Source organism: Coenobita brevimanus, chromosome 14 (genome assembly GCF_032717465.1).
Source record: "Coenobita brevimanus isolate Jiangsu-jjx chromosome 14, ASM3271746v2, whole genome shotgun sequence".
Taxonomy (NCBI): Eukaryota; Metazoa; Arthropoda; class Malacostraca; order Decapoda; family Coenobitidae; genus Coenobita; species Coenobita brevimanus.
In genome coordinates this window covers 45,530,547-45,548,764 of record NC_136967.1, presented here as the reverse complement: position 1 = coordinate 45,548,764, position 18,218 = coordinate 45,530,547, and positions in this window count along the sequence as shown.

Here is an 18,218-nt window from a genome sequence, read left to right as displayed (position 1 = left end):
GTTTACTTCTTCAGGAGTATTCATTAGACATACAACATGTCAAGGGGAAAGAAAATGTTATTGCAGATTGCTTATCGAGACTTTAGACAGATTGTTTTAGAGTAATAAGAAATTTCCTTTGTAAATTTCTTTTTCTTTGTGGGGAGGTGTTACATAGCCTATGATTTCATCATCCTTTGTGTAATTCTAACGTACAGTATGCTGCATGGTTGATCACGAGCGTGTTCTACCTCACTCCCCCCCTCCTCCCTTATAGTAAAGTCGTTCTTTCTGTTGTTCAGAGCAGGATTGTCAACTCTTTGTCCCCATGGCTTCATTTGCGCGTCCTTCTTACAAGTTGTATCAAGCTCTGCCGGCCCCTATATAATGAGCTCAGTCTCTGCATTATTGCCACTTAGATCTACTCCTCATTTTGCTCACATCTCTGTCCTCCCATGTACAGTTGTTATTATTGTGAGTGCTCAGGAAGTCTCCAACCATCTAGCAGCTGTGTAATTTGAGTATAACTGTTATTGCATTTTTTCTTGTACTGTGTGGCGTGGGGTGTTAATTCTTGGGCCAGGTAAGGTTTCTTGTGATTCATGTGTTTTGGGTGTCAGCCCTTATTAATAATATTTTGTATCTGTAATAATATATCTTGCATTCACTGAGTATTATCTAGTATTTTCATTTTATCAGGGCTGACTTAGATAAATTTACTCATGCTAATTTCGTGTTAATAGAGGCCATTGCAGTTAACCATATATTTAACCCGTTTTTTGCCATTACATTATCCTTATGAGTCCTGAATGTTTTGTTGTTAGTTTGAGCATTAAACTTTAACTTGTAATTTTACCTAACTCTTTTGTTTTGAACCTGGAACTTTACGGGACAGTAGTGATTTTTAGTATTCTCACTTAAAGTGTACATTATCTTTCTCTGTTCCGTAACAATACATACATATATATATATATATATATATCTATATATATATCTATATATATCTATATATATATATATATATATATATATATATTGTTACATAGCCTATGATTTCATCATCCTTTGTGTAATTTTAACGCTCAGTATGCTGCATGTTTGATCACGAGCGTGTTCTGCCTCAGTCCCCCCCTTCTACCGTTATAGTAGAGTAAGTCGACATCTCTGTTATACTTTGCGGGATTGTCATCTCTTTGTCCCCATGTCTTCATTTGCGCGTCCTCATTACAAGTTGTATCAGGCTCTGCTGGCCCCTATATAATGAGTTTAATCTCTGCATCATTGCCACTTAGATCTGCTCCTCATTTTGTTCACATCTCTGTCCTCCCCTGTACAGATATTATTATTGTGAGTGCTCAAGAAGTCTCCAACCATCTAGCAGCTGTGTGTAATTTGAGTATAACTGTTGTTGCATTTTGTTCTTGTACTGTATAGCATAAGTTTAATTTGTAGGCCTAGTGAAATTGTAATTTATGTAGGGTTCTTTGTCAGTCATTTTTGATAATAGTTTGTATCTGTAATTATTTATCTGGCATTCACTGAGTATTATCTGGTATCTCATTTTTTCAGGGCTGACTTAGATAAATTTACTCTTGCTAACTTCGTGTTAATAGAGGCTATTGCAGTTAACCATATATTAACCTGTTTATTTGCCATTACATTATCTTTATGAGTTCTGAATGTTTTGTTGTTAGTTTGTGCATTAAACTTTAACTTGTAATTTTACCTAACTCTTTTGTTTTGAACCTGGAACTTTACGGGACAGTAGTGACTCTTCGTATTCTCACTTAAAGTGTACGTTATCTTTCTCTGTTCCGTAACATAAATTTGGCGACCTCATATCAGGATATTCAGGATATTATCATAAGGATATTGTTTGATATTTTGTGACTGTGATATATTCATGATGGCTACTATTTCTACACTTGATGAAGCCAAGGACTTTTTGTCAAATGTGCAAACAGTGTGTGATATAGAAAACAGAACAAAGAATGAACTTAAGCTTGTTGCTCAACAATTGGGAATTGCAGTTCACTCTCATCATTCTAAGGATCAAATTGTTGGCATGATTAATAAAAGCTTGTTTAATGTAACTCCTCCAAATGAGGAAACGCAGATTGAATTAGCTAAGTTACAGCTAGCTCTGCAGGAGGCTCGTGCTAAAGAAGCTGAATTTCAGGCAAATGCTAAGCAGGCGGAATCTCAGGCTCGTATTGAAGAGGCACAGATACAGGCTCAGGCACAAGTTGAACTTGCCAGGATTCAGGCAGACCATGAGTATCGCATGAAACAAGGTGGAACTGGATCATCTAGCTCTGATGATTTTGATGTGGCTAAAAATGTTAAACTTGTCCCTCCTTTTAATGAATCTGATTTAACTAAGTATTTTCAGTTGTTTGAGAGGGTAGCTACAGGTTTTAATTGGCCTAAGGAGTATTGGCCAGTACTCCTTCAAACTGTTCTCACCGGTAAAGCTCAAGTAACTTATGCATCTTTGCCTCAGGATCAATCTGATAATTATGATGTAGTTAAGAGCTTGATTCTTAAGGCCTATGAGCTTGTTCCTGAAGCCTATAGAGTAAAATTTAGGACAACTTACAAGCAAGATAAGCAATCCCATGTTGAGTATGCAAAAATCAAAGAAGATCTGTTAGAGCAGTGGTTAAATTCTAAGAATGTGGATTCTGATTTTGGTAAATTTAAGCAGATGATTTTGCTGGAGGACTTCAAGAGGTGTGTTAATAAGGATGTAAGCCTATATCTTGATGAGAAAAGAATAGATAATTTGTCTGATGCTGCAGTTTTAGCTGATGAGTATGTTCTCACTCACAAGAGATATTCTAGAGAAAAAGGGAAAGCTGAGAGTAAGTACGTTGCCTCTACTCAGAGTACAGGTAACAGGAAAGAGAATAAGGATGATGTTTCTCAGGAAGTAAATACCAGCTTCACCTCTAGATTTCAGAAAAGTAAATGTACTTATTGTAGTAAGCTTGGTCATACTACGGAGAGATGTTTCAGGAGACAGCGTGATGTGAACAAAAAGGAGTCTTTAAATATTCAGTCAATTGGTCTAGTGTCCACTCTTGAGAGTTCCCAGAATGCTTTAACTGAGTTAACTGAACCTGCTTTGAGGGGTAACTTAAATTCTCATGATGGAGCTCCTCTTTTGAGCAGTAACGTGGGTGACACTCTCAAGAGTTCATGTGCTAATTTCCTGTCTGATGGTTTTGTCAGTCCTCTGGACAGTAATGACAGGAAATCAGTTAAAATATATCGTGATACAGGTGCTTGCCAATCCCTTAAGCTGACCAGTGTTCTAGGCTCTAATTTTAATTCCTCTGATGAAACTGTAATCTTACAAGGTGTAGGGAATAATTACTTCTCTGTTCCTCTGTGCAAAGTGAATTTAGAGTCTGGTTTTGTTAATGGTTCCGTTATGGTTGGGTTGGTTGAGACACTCCCAATGTCAGGTGTAACTTTCTTACTTGGAAATGATATTGGTGGAAGTCAAGTGTGTCCAGCTCCTCAGTTGTCTAGTGAGCCAGTGGCTGCGTCCCGGGATTGTGATGTCCCTGATGTGTTCCCTGCATGTGCTGTCACTAGGGCTAAGTCTAAAGTTACTGGTGATTTAGAGGATAATGATGATGATGTTATCCTAGCTGACACTTTTCTTGCTAATTTGGACCACTCACCAGATGAGGCAGTACCCCGTAGTGTTGATAATTTGTCTCGTCAAGAGTTGGTTGAGTTGCAGGTTGCTGACCCTGAGTTGAAAGGTCTAGCTAACTCTGCTTACAGTGAAGAAGAGTCAGCCGGTGCTTCTACTTGTTATTATGTAAAGTCAGGAGTACTTATGAGGAAGTGGAGACCCCCAACAGCATCAGCCGACTGTGAATGGGAGGTTGTACATCAAGTTGTCATCCCTCGTGTTTGTAGGCAGGATATCATTCGAGTGGCTCATGATTCCAGTTTAGCAGGACACCTTGGAGTGAGGAAGACTGTGGCACGCATTTTGAAACACTTCTACTGGCCAGGTATCTTCAGGGATGTTTCCTGGTATTGTAAGTCTTGTCACACCTGTCAAGTTGTGGGGAAGTGTAATCAGACCGAAAAGGTTGCACCTCTAGTTCCCATTCCTCCTTTTGAGGCGCCTTTCACCCGTGTGTTGGTGGATATTGTGGGCCCTCTTCCTAAGACTTCTTCAGGATTTTCTTATGTGTTGACCATGATTGATATGGCTACTCGTTATCCTGAAGCCATTCCACTTAGAAATATCTCAGCAAAGAACGTGGTTAAGGAAATGCTAGGGTTCTTCACAAAGTTTGGTCTGCCCAAGGAGGTACAGTCAGACCGGGGAAGTAATTTCATGTCAAATGTTTTCAAGCAGTCTCTGAAAGAGTTGGGCATCACCAAGATCACGTCTTCAGCTTACCATCCCCAGACCCAAGGAGCGTTGGAGAGATATCATCAAACACTCAAATCGATGCTCAAGAAATACTGTTTGGAACATCAGAAAGACTGGGATAAAGGTCTTCCATTCGTTGTGTTTGCTGCAAGAGAATCTCCAAATGAATCACTGGGCTTCTCACCTTTTGAACTACTGTTTGGCCATGAAGTAAGAGGACCCTTAAGTTACTCAAGGAATGCTGGCTGTCGGAGGAAGATGACGTCAACCTGCTGGAGTATGTGATGAAGTTCAAAGAACGGCTGTCCACTGCTTTACAGCTGGCGAGAGAGAATTTAGGAGCTGCTCAGGAGAAGATGAAGACTTGGTATGATAAGAAGTCCAGGTTACGCCACTTTCAGCCAGGAGATCAGGTTTTGATTCTGCTACCAGTTCATGGGCAACCTCTTCAAGCCAAGTTTAGTGGCCCTTATTTCGTGGAGAAGAAACTCAGTGATGTCAGCTATGTCATCGCCACACCAGATCGTAGAAAGAGCAAGCAACTATGTCACATCAACATGCTAAAGTTATATCACAGGCGGGACGAAAATAATCCAGTCTGCACTGTAGCTGTTCCACCCGAGTCTGCAAGTGAAGCTCTCCCATGCAGTGTGAGCCTGAGTGATAGTTTGGGGAGGAATCCTGATATCATGAATGATCTCCAGACTAAGCTTTCTCATCTACCACCCAAGGAAAGGCAGGAGTTTTCGGCATTACTGCAGGAGTACCCGCAAGTGTTCCGTGCCACTCCAGGAAGAACCACTGTGTTGATGCATGATGTCGATGTTGGAGACGCAAAGCCAATTAAATTGCCTCCTTACCGTGTGAACCCAGTGAAAGTTCCTCTCATCCAGAAGGAGCTTGGCTACCTGTTGGACCACAAGATGATTGAGCCCTGTCAGAGCGAGTGGAGTTCTCCTGTCACTCTGGTCCCTAAGCCAGGTGGGTCACAGCGGCTTTGCATTGACTACAGACGTGTTAATCAGATAACTAAAACAGACACTTACCCTCTCCCTCGTGTGGAAGATTGCATAGACAAGATCGGAAAGGCTAGGTACATAAGTAAGTTTGATTTGTTAAAGGGATACTGGCAAGTACCTATGACTGAACGTGTTAGGGAGATCTCATGTTTTGTGAAATTAGGAGGGACTTTTGCATGTTCTGTAATGCCATGTACAGATTGTTTTAGAGTAATAAGAAATTTCCTTTGTAAATTTCTTTTTTCTTTGTGGGGAGGTGTTACATAGCCTATGATTTCATCATCCTTTGTGTAATTTTAACGCTCAGTATGCTGCATGTTTGATCACGAGCGTGTTCTGCCTCAGTCCCCCCCTTCTACCGTTATAGTAGAGTAAGTCGACATCTCTGTTATACTTTGCGGGATTGTCATCTCTTTGTCCCCATGTCTTCATTTGCGCGTCCTCATTACAAGTTGTATCAGGCTCTGCTGGCCCCTATATAATGAGTTTAATCTCTGCATCATTGCCACTTAGATCTGCTCCTCATTTTGTTCACATCTCTGTCCTCCCCTGTACAGATATTATTATTGTGAGTGCTCAAGAAGTCTCCAACCATCTAGCAGCTGTGTGTAATTTGAGTATAACTGTTGTTGCATTTTGTTCTTGTACTGTATAGCATAAGTTTAATTTGTAGGCCTAGTGAAATTGTAATTTATGTAGGGTTCTTTGTCAGTCATTTTTGATAATAGTTTGTATCTGTAATTATTTATCTGGCATTCACTGAGTATTATCTGGTATCTCATTTTTTCAGGGCTGACTTAGATAAATTTACTCTTGCTAACTTCGTGTTAATAGAGGCTATTGCAGTTAACCATATATTAACCTGTTTATTTGCCATTACATTATCTTTATGAGTTCTGAATGTTTTGTTGTTAGTTTGTGCATTAAACTTTAACTTGTAATTTTACCTAACTCTTTTGTTTTGAACCTGGAACTTTACGGGACAGTAGTGACTCTTCGTATTCTCACTTAAAGTGTACGTTATCTTTCTCTGTTCCGTAACAATATATATATATATATATATATATATATATATATATATATATATATATATATATATATATATATATATATATATATATATATATATAGAACTGTGAGTGTCTGTACCTGTTTGTTTGTTTTATTAGCGAGAACGGTAACAGCTATCAACCTGAATCTGTTTGCATTAGATCGGGGTGAGTCCGGGGAGTGTCATAAAATTTAAAGAAAAAAAAAAAGCCAATCACGCTTGACGGGACGTCGCTTAATTGTCGGTAGTTGCTACTGGGGACAAACTAGTCTTTTTTTTTTTTTTTTTTTTTTTTTTTTAAGTCTGAATTAGTCATTTTTGAACAAGTACTGCTTTACAGAGAATTTATTTGGTCATCTATCCTCGTCTGACCAAAGTAACCTTACTGAATTTAACCTAACCAAACCATACCTAATCGAACCCAATATACACAAACTAACCCGATTTAGCTTGACCTGAACCCCAATCTTACCTAAGACTTAACATAACTCAACCCAACAAGACCTAGCCTAACCTTGACCAACACCAATCTTAACCTAATCCAAGAAAATTTTTCCAAGGATAACTCAGTCTCGAGTATCTAGAAACATTTTTAGAATGTTGCTACTGCTCTGATCTGAACCGAAGTAGCGAGACGTTTTCCTTTCCCACCCGCCTTCTCCCCTTCTCATAATCACGCATTGTATGCCCTTATGTGGAGTGTCTGTTTTCACCAGGAAGTTTTGTGAATGAGTTGATGTACGTGGTTGGTGTGGGTGTGGGAGAAGGTATCAGGGTTTGTGTGTGTGTGTGTGTGTGTGTTTCCCAGAATAGATTCATTAAGTATTTATCATGCGAATGGAGTCGAGAGAAGGTTTGGAGAGTGTATCCTATGAGAGCTAGTTGGTTTGAAATAGGAGGAGAAGGAGACAAAGATGTAGGTGAAGACAAATAAATCATGTAACTGAAAGACTATGTAGGAGATTTGTACACTGAGATGATTGAGAGGTTACTCATTTACTGATCTCTCTTTTTTCAGTTTTCTAAAGTCTAACTCTCACCCCATTACTGTGTAGTGCCTATAAGAGTTTTATGGGTATAACTAGAACTTTCTTCCTCAGTGTGTCTGTCCAAATGACTCTGATCATTCTTGTAAACTGCACGTGTAAAGACATTTCAAACAAATCTGTTATTTGGCTTTCATATTCTGTTTTCTTTAAAAGTAAAAATATAAAGGTGATTGAAAAGTTGGAAAGGAAAGCCGAGAAAAATGTGGAGAGATGTGCTGTGAGAGAGTGAGCAGTATATATATATATATATATATATATATATATATATATATATATATATATATATATATATATATCAGTTGGAGAAATAGAAGAAGGGAAAGGCAAGAGGGAGGAGTAGTTGCAAGGACAGTGGACAGGTTACAAGAGGATGAGAAAAAGGCAGAGTATAAGAGAGAAGTGGAGGAACGATTGGGCAAATATGAATTGGAGCAGATGGGGGACGTGGAAGGTGTGTGCAGGATACTTAGAGAAGAAATATGTGCAGCATATGATGTGGTGTGTGGGAGGAAGAGAAGACGGAGGGGGGTGCAAGGAACAGCGTGGTGGACTGAAGAGGTGAGACAGGCTTTGGCACAAAAGAAGAAAGCATATAATGAATGGATGAGAAATAGGGGCGTGGAAGAAGTTGAGAGGCGGAAGAGAGAGTTATATGTAGAAAGAAAGAGAGAGGTGAAAAGATTAGTAAGAGAGAGTAAGAAGAGAGTGGATGAGGAATTTGGAAGGAATTTGAGTGTAAAGTGGAAAGACTGTAAGAAAATGTTCTGGAAAGAGATGAAGAAAGTAAGACAGGATGGACGTGAGGTTAGTAGGGGAGTGAAAGATAAAAATGGTAGATTACTAGTGGAGAAGGGAGAAAAAGTGAGCAGATGGAGAGACCACTTTAAGGAATTGCTGAACATACAGGATGGAAGTAATGCGAGTATAAGTGGCTGGGAAATGGCTGGGAGAAGGAGGGAGGTGAGAAGACAGGAAGAAATCAGTAGGATAGAAGTTGTGGAAGCAATGAAGAAAGTTAAATTGGGGAAAGCCCCAGGGATTGATGGAGTGTGTGGTGAAATGCTGAAGCATGGGGGAGAGATTGTAGTAGAATGGATGTGGAAGATGTGTAGATTGGCCTGGGAGGAAGGTAGAGTCCCGGAGGATTGGAAGTCAGGTATAATTATTCATTTGTACAAAGGAAAAGGGGAAAAATAAAGTGTGTGGTAATCATAGGGGCATTTGTCTTCTTAGTATAATAGGAAAAGAGTATGGTAGGATACTTATTGACAGAATTAGACAAAGAACAGAGAAATCAGTTGGAGAAGAACAGGGAGGCTTTAGGAAGGGAAGAGGTTGTGTAGATCAGATATTCATTCTTAGATCTTTAGTGGAAAAGTTTCTAGACAAGGGAAAGAAGTTGTATGCAGCTTTCATGGATTTGGAGAAAGCATATGACAGGGTGGATAGACAAGGATTGTGGAAAGTATTAAGAATATATGGAGTAGATGGGATATTGTTGAATGCTGTGAAGAGTATGTATGATGGTGCTAAGGCTGCAGTGCGTGTGGATGGTGAACTAAATGAATTTTTCTCTTTGAAGGTTGGGTTGAAACAGGGATGTGTCATGTCTCCATGGTTATTCAATCTGTACATGGATGGGGTAATAAAAGAGGTACAAGGTAGGGTAGTGGATGTTGGAGTGGCCCTCGTTAGAGAGGATAATGTTTGGAAACTCCCTGTACTGTTGTTTGCAGATGATACTGTGTTGTTGAGTGAAGACAAGGGGAGCTGCAAGGCTTGGTGGATGAGTTTGGGAGAGTGTGTAAGAAAGGGAATCTAAAGGTGAATGTAGGGAAGAGTAAAGTGATGGTCTTTGAGAGAAGTGAAGTCAGTAAATGTACAGCGAGGTTGGATGGTGAGGAATTGGAAAATGTGAGTACGTTTAAGTACTCGGGTAGTGTGATGAGTAAGGATGGAGGTTTGGAAGGTGAAGTGCTTGAAAGGGTACAGCAGGGAAGAAAGATTGCTGGTTCTTTGAAAGCAGTGATAAGAAACAGGGAAGTGAGCATGGAAGTGAAAAAGTTACTACGTGACAGTATTGTGATACAAACTCTAACGTATGGAAGTGAAGCTTGGACGTTGTTGGAAAGACACAGGTCAAGAGTGAAAGCAGTGGAAATGAGTTATTTAAGAGGAGCCTGTGGAGTCACATAGAGAGACAGGCTGACGAATGAGGATATAAAGGAGCGTTGTGGTGTGGATGTGGATGTGATAGGAAGCGTTATGAGGAACACACTGAGGTGGTTTGGCCATGTGGAGAGGATGGAGGGTGAAAGACTGACAAAGAGAGTGTGTGTGAGTAAGGTGGAGGGGGGAAAAGGGAAGGAGAGGCCGAGGATGAGATGGAGGGATGGGGTGGAGAGGTATATGAGAGAGGGGTGTGTGAGATGGGAGCAGGGCAGTGAAATGGCGGGGGACAGGGCGACGTGGAGGCGATTTGTTTGTGGCCACCCCAAACGGGATTGAGGCGTCTGGCAATAGATAGATTGATAGATAGATGTATATCTATATATATATATATATATATATATATATATATATATATATATATATATATATATATATATATATATATGTATATATATATATGTATATATATATATATATATATATATATATATATATATATATATATATATATATATATATATATATATATTTATATATATATATATATATATATATATATATATATATATATATATATATATATATATATATATATATTTTGCCCCTTTAATCCAAAGGAGGGGAATGGGGTGTAATATAGACAAAAAATGCTGAGGAAAGTAACTGCGTAATCTGCTCTGCCACCTGAAATACAGTCTTCTGAATGGGAGGGTGATGGTGCGTTAGAGGAAGAGGATTCTTTACTACATAGGAACTGAACTGACTGAAGACTCATTTTTCAGTGCCACACTTCACATAGTTTAGTAGCAAGCCACAGATACATAGCTAGATTGATAGCTATAAATGCATTATACAGATACATAGAGAGAATCCATATTTAAATGATCGATTGCTACAGGCAGGCAGAAAGATAGAAAAAAAAGTAGAAAGACGGACAACGAGAAGGAGACAAAGGTTGATAGACAGATAAAAAAATATACAGATTTTCGCAGATACAGAGATATAGACAGATACAGTTAACAGGGTGACAGATTAGCTAGATAGGTAGGATGGTAGACAATCTTACATACAGACAGGTAGAAACATTGGTGAACGTAGATAGTTGGATGGATACGAAACTATAGACATAAAGAGGCGGATGTAGAAAGACAGATAGATAAACAGAAGAGAAAGAAAAATAGAAACTTAGATAGATATACAGACACAAAGACAAACATATATATTGCTGAAATATGAATAGATAGTGAGGTTGTTTGACTGGAAAATAAAACAGATACGGTAATTAGACCGTTACAGGATAGGTAGAGAGAGATAGAATTATAAAGATAAACACAAAAAGAGATAGAAAGTGAGACAGATAGACGTAAATCAAGCCCCGGCCCAGATTTTAGTGGTGCAGATTAAGGCCTGACCAATAAATGTGAAAAATGTGGCACTCTTTTTACAACTTAATAGGATTTCCGGTTTTATAAATGAATTTCAGATAATGCTTATACTTTTAGGACCCTTCTCCTCGATGACGGCTTCATTGGTTTGTTTTTCCTACCTCTAGGTGATATTTACACATTTTTCTGTATTTAGGAGTGACTCACTGGGCAAGAGGGGTTGGATGTAGTTTTCAGTAATCGTTTTTATACAACTGGCCAGTCCTAAACCAAAATGAAATAGCTTACAAACTACCAAGAATAAGAAAAGAGTTTTCAGGCGAAAAGAGTTAAAAATACCTGAAGAATAAAAAAAACTCTTTGGTGATTAGCTTTATGAGCTTTTACAAGTGTCTTAGATAGTGAAAAAAGTTAAAGTATTAACTCGGTGCGTTTTTTAAGTCAGTTATGAAACTATAACCTAGAACTGAGCCTGAACGATCGTACATTGGGGCTCGATAATTATTTGTCACTTTCTCTGATTTTGTCGTCGTCAAGTTTATCGGTATTTGTGCTGCAAACGTTCACTGGAAGACAAATAATTTCCACATTCATATACCATATCCAAGCATTGAGGTCTGGAACAAATCCTATGCTGGAAAGGGTGCTCAGAGTGCTCAGAGAACAGGAGGATGTTGCGCCTGAGCTTTGAGCTTGACCCTTGACCTTGATGTCTGATTGAACTGTGTTTACAACTGACGAACTTCTGGCCATCGCCACGCAAAATGCTTGTGCCAAGTTTTATCCAAATCCGGTATAGGAATTCATGAGCTTTTTTTTCCGCATCTTGAAGTTTCACTTAGATCAGTGACTTTGACCTTTGATTCATCTGCAAAAATCTTGAGTCACCTCTTCCAAGAACCAGACATAATTCATATCCAAGTTTTAATTTTAATCACACCAGGTATTCATGAAATAAGCTGTTACTACAAACACAGACACATACACAGATGCAGGCATAGAAACCAACTCTAACACAAAATCTCCGCCATCGGTGTCGCTAGTTAACTCGAGATTGCAGTTTCGTTTGCAGTATGTAAATACGAGGTAAGCTAAGCAATTACAAACAAGAAGCGGTGCCAAGGCACAGCAAACCCGTCCCCGGCAATCATTTTAGTGTTGACGTTTAAACACAACAGGATATCTAGTCAAAGATGTCACGTATCAAATTTGGAGAAAATGGGGGGAAAACTGACGATTTTATTCCCAATTGAATTTCAGGCCCGCCCCACCAGATAATGACCCCTCCTACAGCTAACTGGGGGGGGAGACGTCCCTAATGTAATGAGGCATGTATAGGGTGCATATTTGAAAGACGCACATTTAGGTTTTGGTTTCATGTCGATGTGACGAATCTGAAAGGAGTTATGGCGATAAAAAATTATTTTTACCTGTCTCCGTTCTTTTTTTTTTTTTGTGTGGGCCCTACAGCCCGGGCCTTGCCTTAGTTTGGCCCAGAATTTAACTAGGTGATCAGAAAATCGTAGTCCATCATCCTGCAATTTTAGTCAAAATCGCAACAGTAGTTTTCGGGCAAAGCTGTTAATAGACAGACAAACAGACAGGCAGACAGACAGACAGACAAACGAACAGACAAAGCGAGTGAAAACAACACCCGTCCCCGAGCCCATCCGGGGCCAGGATGGGTAACCAGATCATAAAACTGGCGCTTGTAGATGGCGATTACCAACTAGTAAAGTCGATTTTCTAAGCGCATGACGAACGAGCAAGCGCCATGTTATCATTATTTCCCTCCGAGATATTATTTCTTTATGATGGTACCTGAACAACGAAAAACATACTGAAACGATACATTCTCTCAAGTACACCCATATAGACATGAAACACACACACACACACTCTCTCTCACTCTCTCTCTCTCTCTCTCTCTCTCTCTCCCCTGGAGATCTCAAGATTCCAAGGGGTTCCTACGCCTTTATGGGTGAGTTATTAGTTGCTAACCAACTTTAATGAATATATGTATCGCATGCAGAAAGAATTTCAGCTCTACATCACATAGGAGTAAAGATACTAACTTCTGATTAGCGTGACGTCCGGGTCGGATCGAACCTGGTTGGACTGTTCATTTCTATACCGAACTGAGAATGTACTTCGCTCGCTTGCTCGTAATGACATCCATAAAGCATTTTTATTTCCAAAGTCGATCACAGGATCTCTGACCAGGATCTCCTTTACCCCAGTCTGTTTGTTAAACTGTAATTAAGAATTAGGACCTCCACTGTATGTCGACGGTTGCGTGTCGCAGTCTGGGGGAATGCTTGGAAGCTTGTATATGCTAGTGATTGTCACATACATGGTAGTGTCCAAGCATGTAAGATTCCTCCCCGACACTTCCTCCTTCCCCTGATATTCACTTCTTGATCGTCTACGGCAGTATTCTAGTTGGCATTGAAGGAAACTTGCCCACATTTTATTCTGAGATTAACTATTCCCACGACACCCTTATACCCTTTTACACTATTTCTATCTATCTATCTATCCATTGCCAGACGCCTCAATCCCGTTTGATGTGGCCACAAACAAATCGCCTCCAAGTCGCCCTGTCCCCAGCCATTTCACTGCCCTGCTCCCAACTCACACCCCCCTCTCTCATATACCTCTCCACCCCATCCCTCCATCTCATCCTCGGCCTCCCCCTCCCTTTTCCCCCCTCCACCTCACTCACATACACTCTCTTCGTCAGTCTTTCACCCTCCCTCCTCTCCACATGGCCAAACCACCTCAGTGTGTTCCTCATAACGCTTCCTATCACATCCACATCCACACCACAACGCTCCTTTATATCCTCATTCGTAAGCCTGTCTCTCCATGTGACTCCACAGGCTCCTCTTAAATAACTCATTTCCACTGCTCTCACTCTTGACTTGTGTCCTTCCAACAACGTTCAAGCTTCACTTCCATACGTTAGAGTTGGTATCACAATACTGTCATGTAGTAACTTTTTCACTTCCATGCTCACTTCCCTGTTTCTTATCACTGCTTTCAAAGAACCAGCAACCTTTCTTCCCTGCTGTACCCTTTCAAGCACTTCACCCTCCAAACCTCCATCCTTACTCATCACACTACCCAAGTACTTAAACGTACTCACATTTTCCAATTCCTCACTATCCAACCTCGCTGTACATTCACTGACTTCACCTCTCTCAAAGACCATCACTTTACTCTTCCCTACATTCACCTTTAGATTCCGTTTTTTACTCACTCTCCCAAATTCATCCACCAAGCCTTGCAGCTCCCCTTCGTCTTCATTCAACAACACAGTATCATCTGCAAACAACAGTACAGGGAGTTTCTAAACACTATCCTCTTTCACCAGGGCCACTCCAACATCCACTACCCTACCTTGTACCTCTTTTATTACCCCATCCATGTACAGATTGAACAACCATGGGGACATGACACATCCCTGTTTCAACCCAACTTTCAAAGAGAAAAATTCACTTATATATATTGTTAATACCAACATACTTTGTCCCAGTAACATATCAGGGGATACTGAGGTTCAATGATCAGAATAAATAGCAAAGGAATCGGCGCAATGAAATCTCGTATGCCACTTGAAATAAGGCCTCCTGTTCCATCTCAGTCAAATACAGCTTTACATTTCTGTTTGATATATAATGCAATCAGAGACAACTTGTTCGTCGAATCCTGTGTAAAAATATAGTGTCATCGACTGAGGTGTAAGAAGTACGATTGGAATGAGGGAGAAAACGGTGCAGTGAGATGCTGACAACGTTACATCTCATTATATTAAGTCGATTCTTCCTTAATTTTTCAGTCTGTATCTACTTAAGTAGATAATACTATAATTCTCTTCATCCTTACCTAACTCTCATTCCTTGTACCAAGTTTGGTTCAAACTGGACCAAAGCTGTTTATGCTGACCTTGTACTGAGACCAATAACTTTGACCTGTTGTTCTCAAAATCGAATGACATTCAGCCTTTCCATCACATTTGATCCTAATTGAATAACTGAATTATAAGGTCGAACATTCGACCCTACACATGACCTTTATCCTCAACCCTTCCCTTAAATTTGGTTTAAACTAGATCAAAATTGCTTAACCTGACCATGCCTCTCTCTCTCTCTCTCTCTCTCTCTCTCACACACACACACACACACACACACACACACACACACACACACAAAGTACACTTATTTTGCTGTCGTTTAAAGAGCACGAGTGAAAATATGAATGCTCCGACTACTAGCCGACCTACTACGCTCACTTACAGGGTATGCATACCTCACCCTCAACTGTTCTAGTACAGTACATCCCACCCACTGCTATCCCCATGCATTACTTAAATACCTAAAAATTCATGTCTTGAAAAAACATTACATAGTGTGGGCAGAATTCAATCCACACATTAATAAATTCTGCCAAGCAGGATGGTATTAATTTAAGCATATCTCCCTATACCGTTGCACCAGATTCAGCCTCTGTGTGTGTGTGTGTGTGTGTGTGTGTGTGAGAGAGAGAGAGAGAGAGAGAGAGAGAGAGAGAGAGAGAGAGAGAGAGAGAGAGAGAGAGAGAGAGAGAGAGAGAGAGAGAGAGAGAGAGAGAGAGAGAGAGAGAGAATATATGTGTAGATTTCAAAGTAGAACTAACACCCTTTCAAAGCTGGGTCCGAGTACTAGAAGACCCATGTACTTTACGTGACCGAAAGCCTTATAACCTTACGTTAATTTAATTTCCATTGTGGCCTAGCCTGATTCTTTTCCCCCCCCAAAAAAAAGGGGGGGTTGCCGAGATAGGACGACACACTCCCAATATACTCATCCACACACACACACACATACACAGACACACACCGGTCGCTGGTGCAGTGGTAACGTTCTCGCTTGCCATCTGGTAGACGGGAGTTTGCACCTCGCTCAGGTTGTGAAAAGTTTCATTGACGAAGGTGGGTGGTTACTGTTCCCCTAGAGCAAGGGGACGGGTGTGTGGGTGTGTGAAGGTCACAGCCTTACCCTTAGATCGGACTATATGAGCTCTCAGCTCCCTTCGGGGAGGGTAAAATGCTGACGATCACGACCATCAAGTGATCCTGACTGACCCGGTGAATTACACACACACACACACACACACACACACACACACACACACACACGCATTTACTTGTATCTTAGCCCCAAGGTGAGAAGGGACAGATCCTTACCGCACCACACCGCACGAGGGTCAACTGCGTGGTGTAATCAGCGACATCTGCAGCAGGGCCCAAGAGCAGAGCTGATTTACCCCTGCCACATCATAATGGATCCATTCCCTCACTCGCACCTGACCTGATCAGCTGATCAAACCAAATGCGTTAGAATATCCCCTCTGGGCCTCGTCACCATTAATTCATTCACAGTTTCTCTCCAGTCATCCCTGACACTCACAGCAATTCTTTCTTGCTATAAAGACATGCCTCTAACATTAAACTTTCCCTTCACACTGTCCATCCATCCTATTCGTGGTCTTCCTCTCAGCCTTGCACCTCTCACATCTGAACCAGTCATCTTTTTCACCTTTCACTCATTGTCCATTCTATCCATGTGCCCAAACCATCACAATACTCTATGTTTAACTCGTTCAGACATCTCCCGCATAACTCCAGTCCTCCTTCGCACTTCATTTCTCACTCGATCCATACTCATCACTCCACACATACTCCTTAGACACCTCATCTCCGTTACATTCAAACTTCTCTCTGCAATACCCATATTCCATAATTATTTCAGTCCCATATAAAGCAGTTGGTACCACTACACCCTCATACAGCCGTCCCTTTACGAGTACATGCATTCAAAGTGAACGACATCTAAACACTATCTCATTCCTCCCAACATCTTTCGTACTTCATTAATTCTAAATTTCACCTCTATTATTCTTCCATCCACTGCAACATGTGTCCCTAATAGGGCTACATAAATCACTCTACCTCCTCAAGCAACCCATCATTCAAAACTACATTCATCAAATGTCAAAATAACTGGGCAAGGTTCAAAACAGATATTTTATGTCTGGTTTCCATCAACCCAAGAGAATGTGTTAAGGAGCAGTCAATAACAACCGATTTTGAGAGCAATTCGTCGAAAGACAACGTCACAGGGCAAGGTCATTGTTCAGCCCTTAGACCAACTTGCGTGACTGGGTGTTGCACTGTGTGCTCAAATATATATATATATATATATATATATATATATATATATATATATATATATATATATATATATATATATATATATCATCATCATTCGGACCTCCTTTCCCACCCTATGACCGGATGAGGAGTAGCAATGTCCAGACAGCCCAAATTTGCCCAATCCAATGGGCCGCGCTTCCATTCACTCATCATTCAAGGACCCGGAATCCTGGTTCTATCGGATATAATGATAAAAACTCATCTGACAGTGGCAAGAAGAAAAAAGGTATACTGCACAATTTTTCAAGCGTAATCTCCCCCCCCCCCAAATAAAAAGTCAAATGGCAGAAATGGTAGTAACAAACACATAAAACTGAAGTACACTCCTCTCTCCCTCCCCCCAACAAAGAAATGCTTGTGTGTGTAGCAAAAACATTCTGGGTCTGTTGTGTGGCAGTGGGGGAGAAGCCAGCCTCGCCGAGGGCCTTACAAAAGGAGAATGAGAGCAGAAAGGAAAAATAAATCTTCTTCCCATAGCAAAATACAAGGACCTGTTTTCTTTTCCCTGGAGGTATATAGAACCTTGCTACGTCTCTCTCTCTCTCTCTCTCTCTCTCTCTCTCTCTCTCTCTGGCAAGAAAAAATTGCTTTCTACTCTGTTTATCTTTTTACATAACTATCATATGATGATCATTGTATAGTGTAATAACATTCCGCTTTGAGCTCTCTTTCTATTTTGGTCTGAAATGAAATGATGTTACTTCTCAGCTTGATATAGCTGTCTGGGTGTAGAAAGGATGTAGACAATAATTGTTTTGATCGCTACGTGGGTTAAAGAAAAAAAAAACTGTATTCAACACTTGGACGAAGACAGGGCACTTGTAAGGTGAGAACTATGTGGCGGTAACAAGATAGTAGTTACGAATATTATCGTTGTCAGGGAGTTCGTTGATATTGTGTGG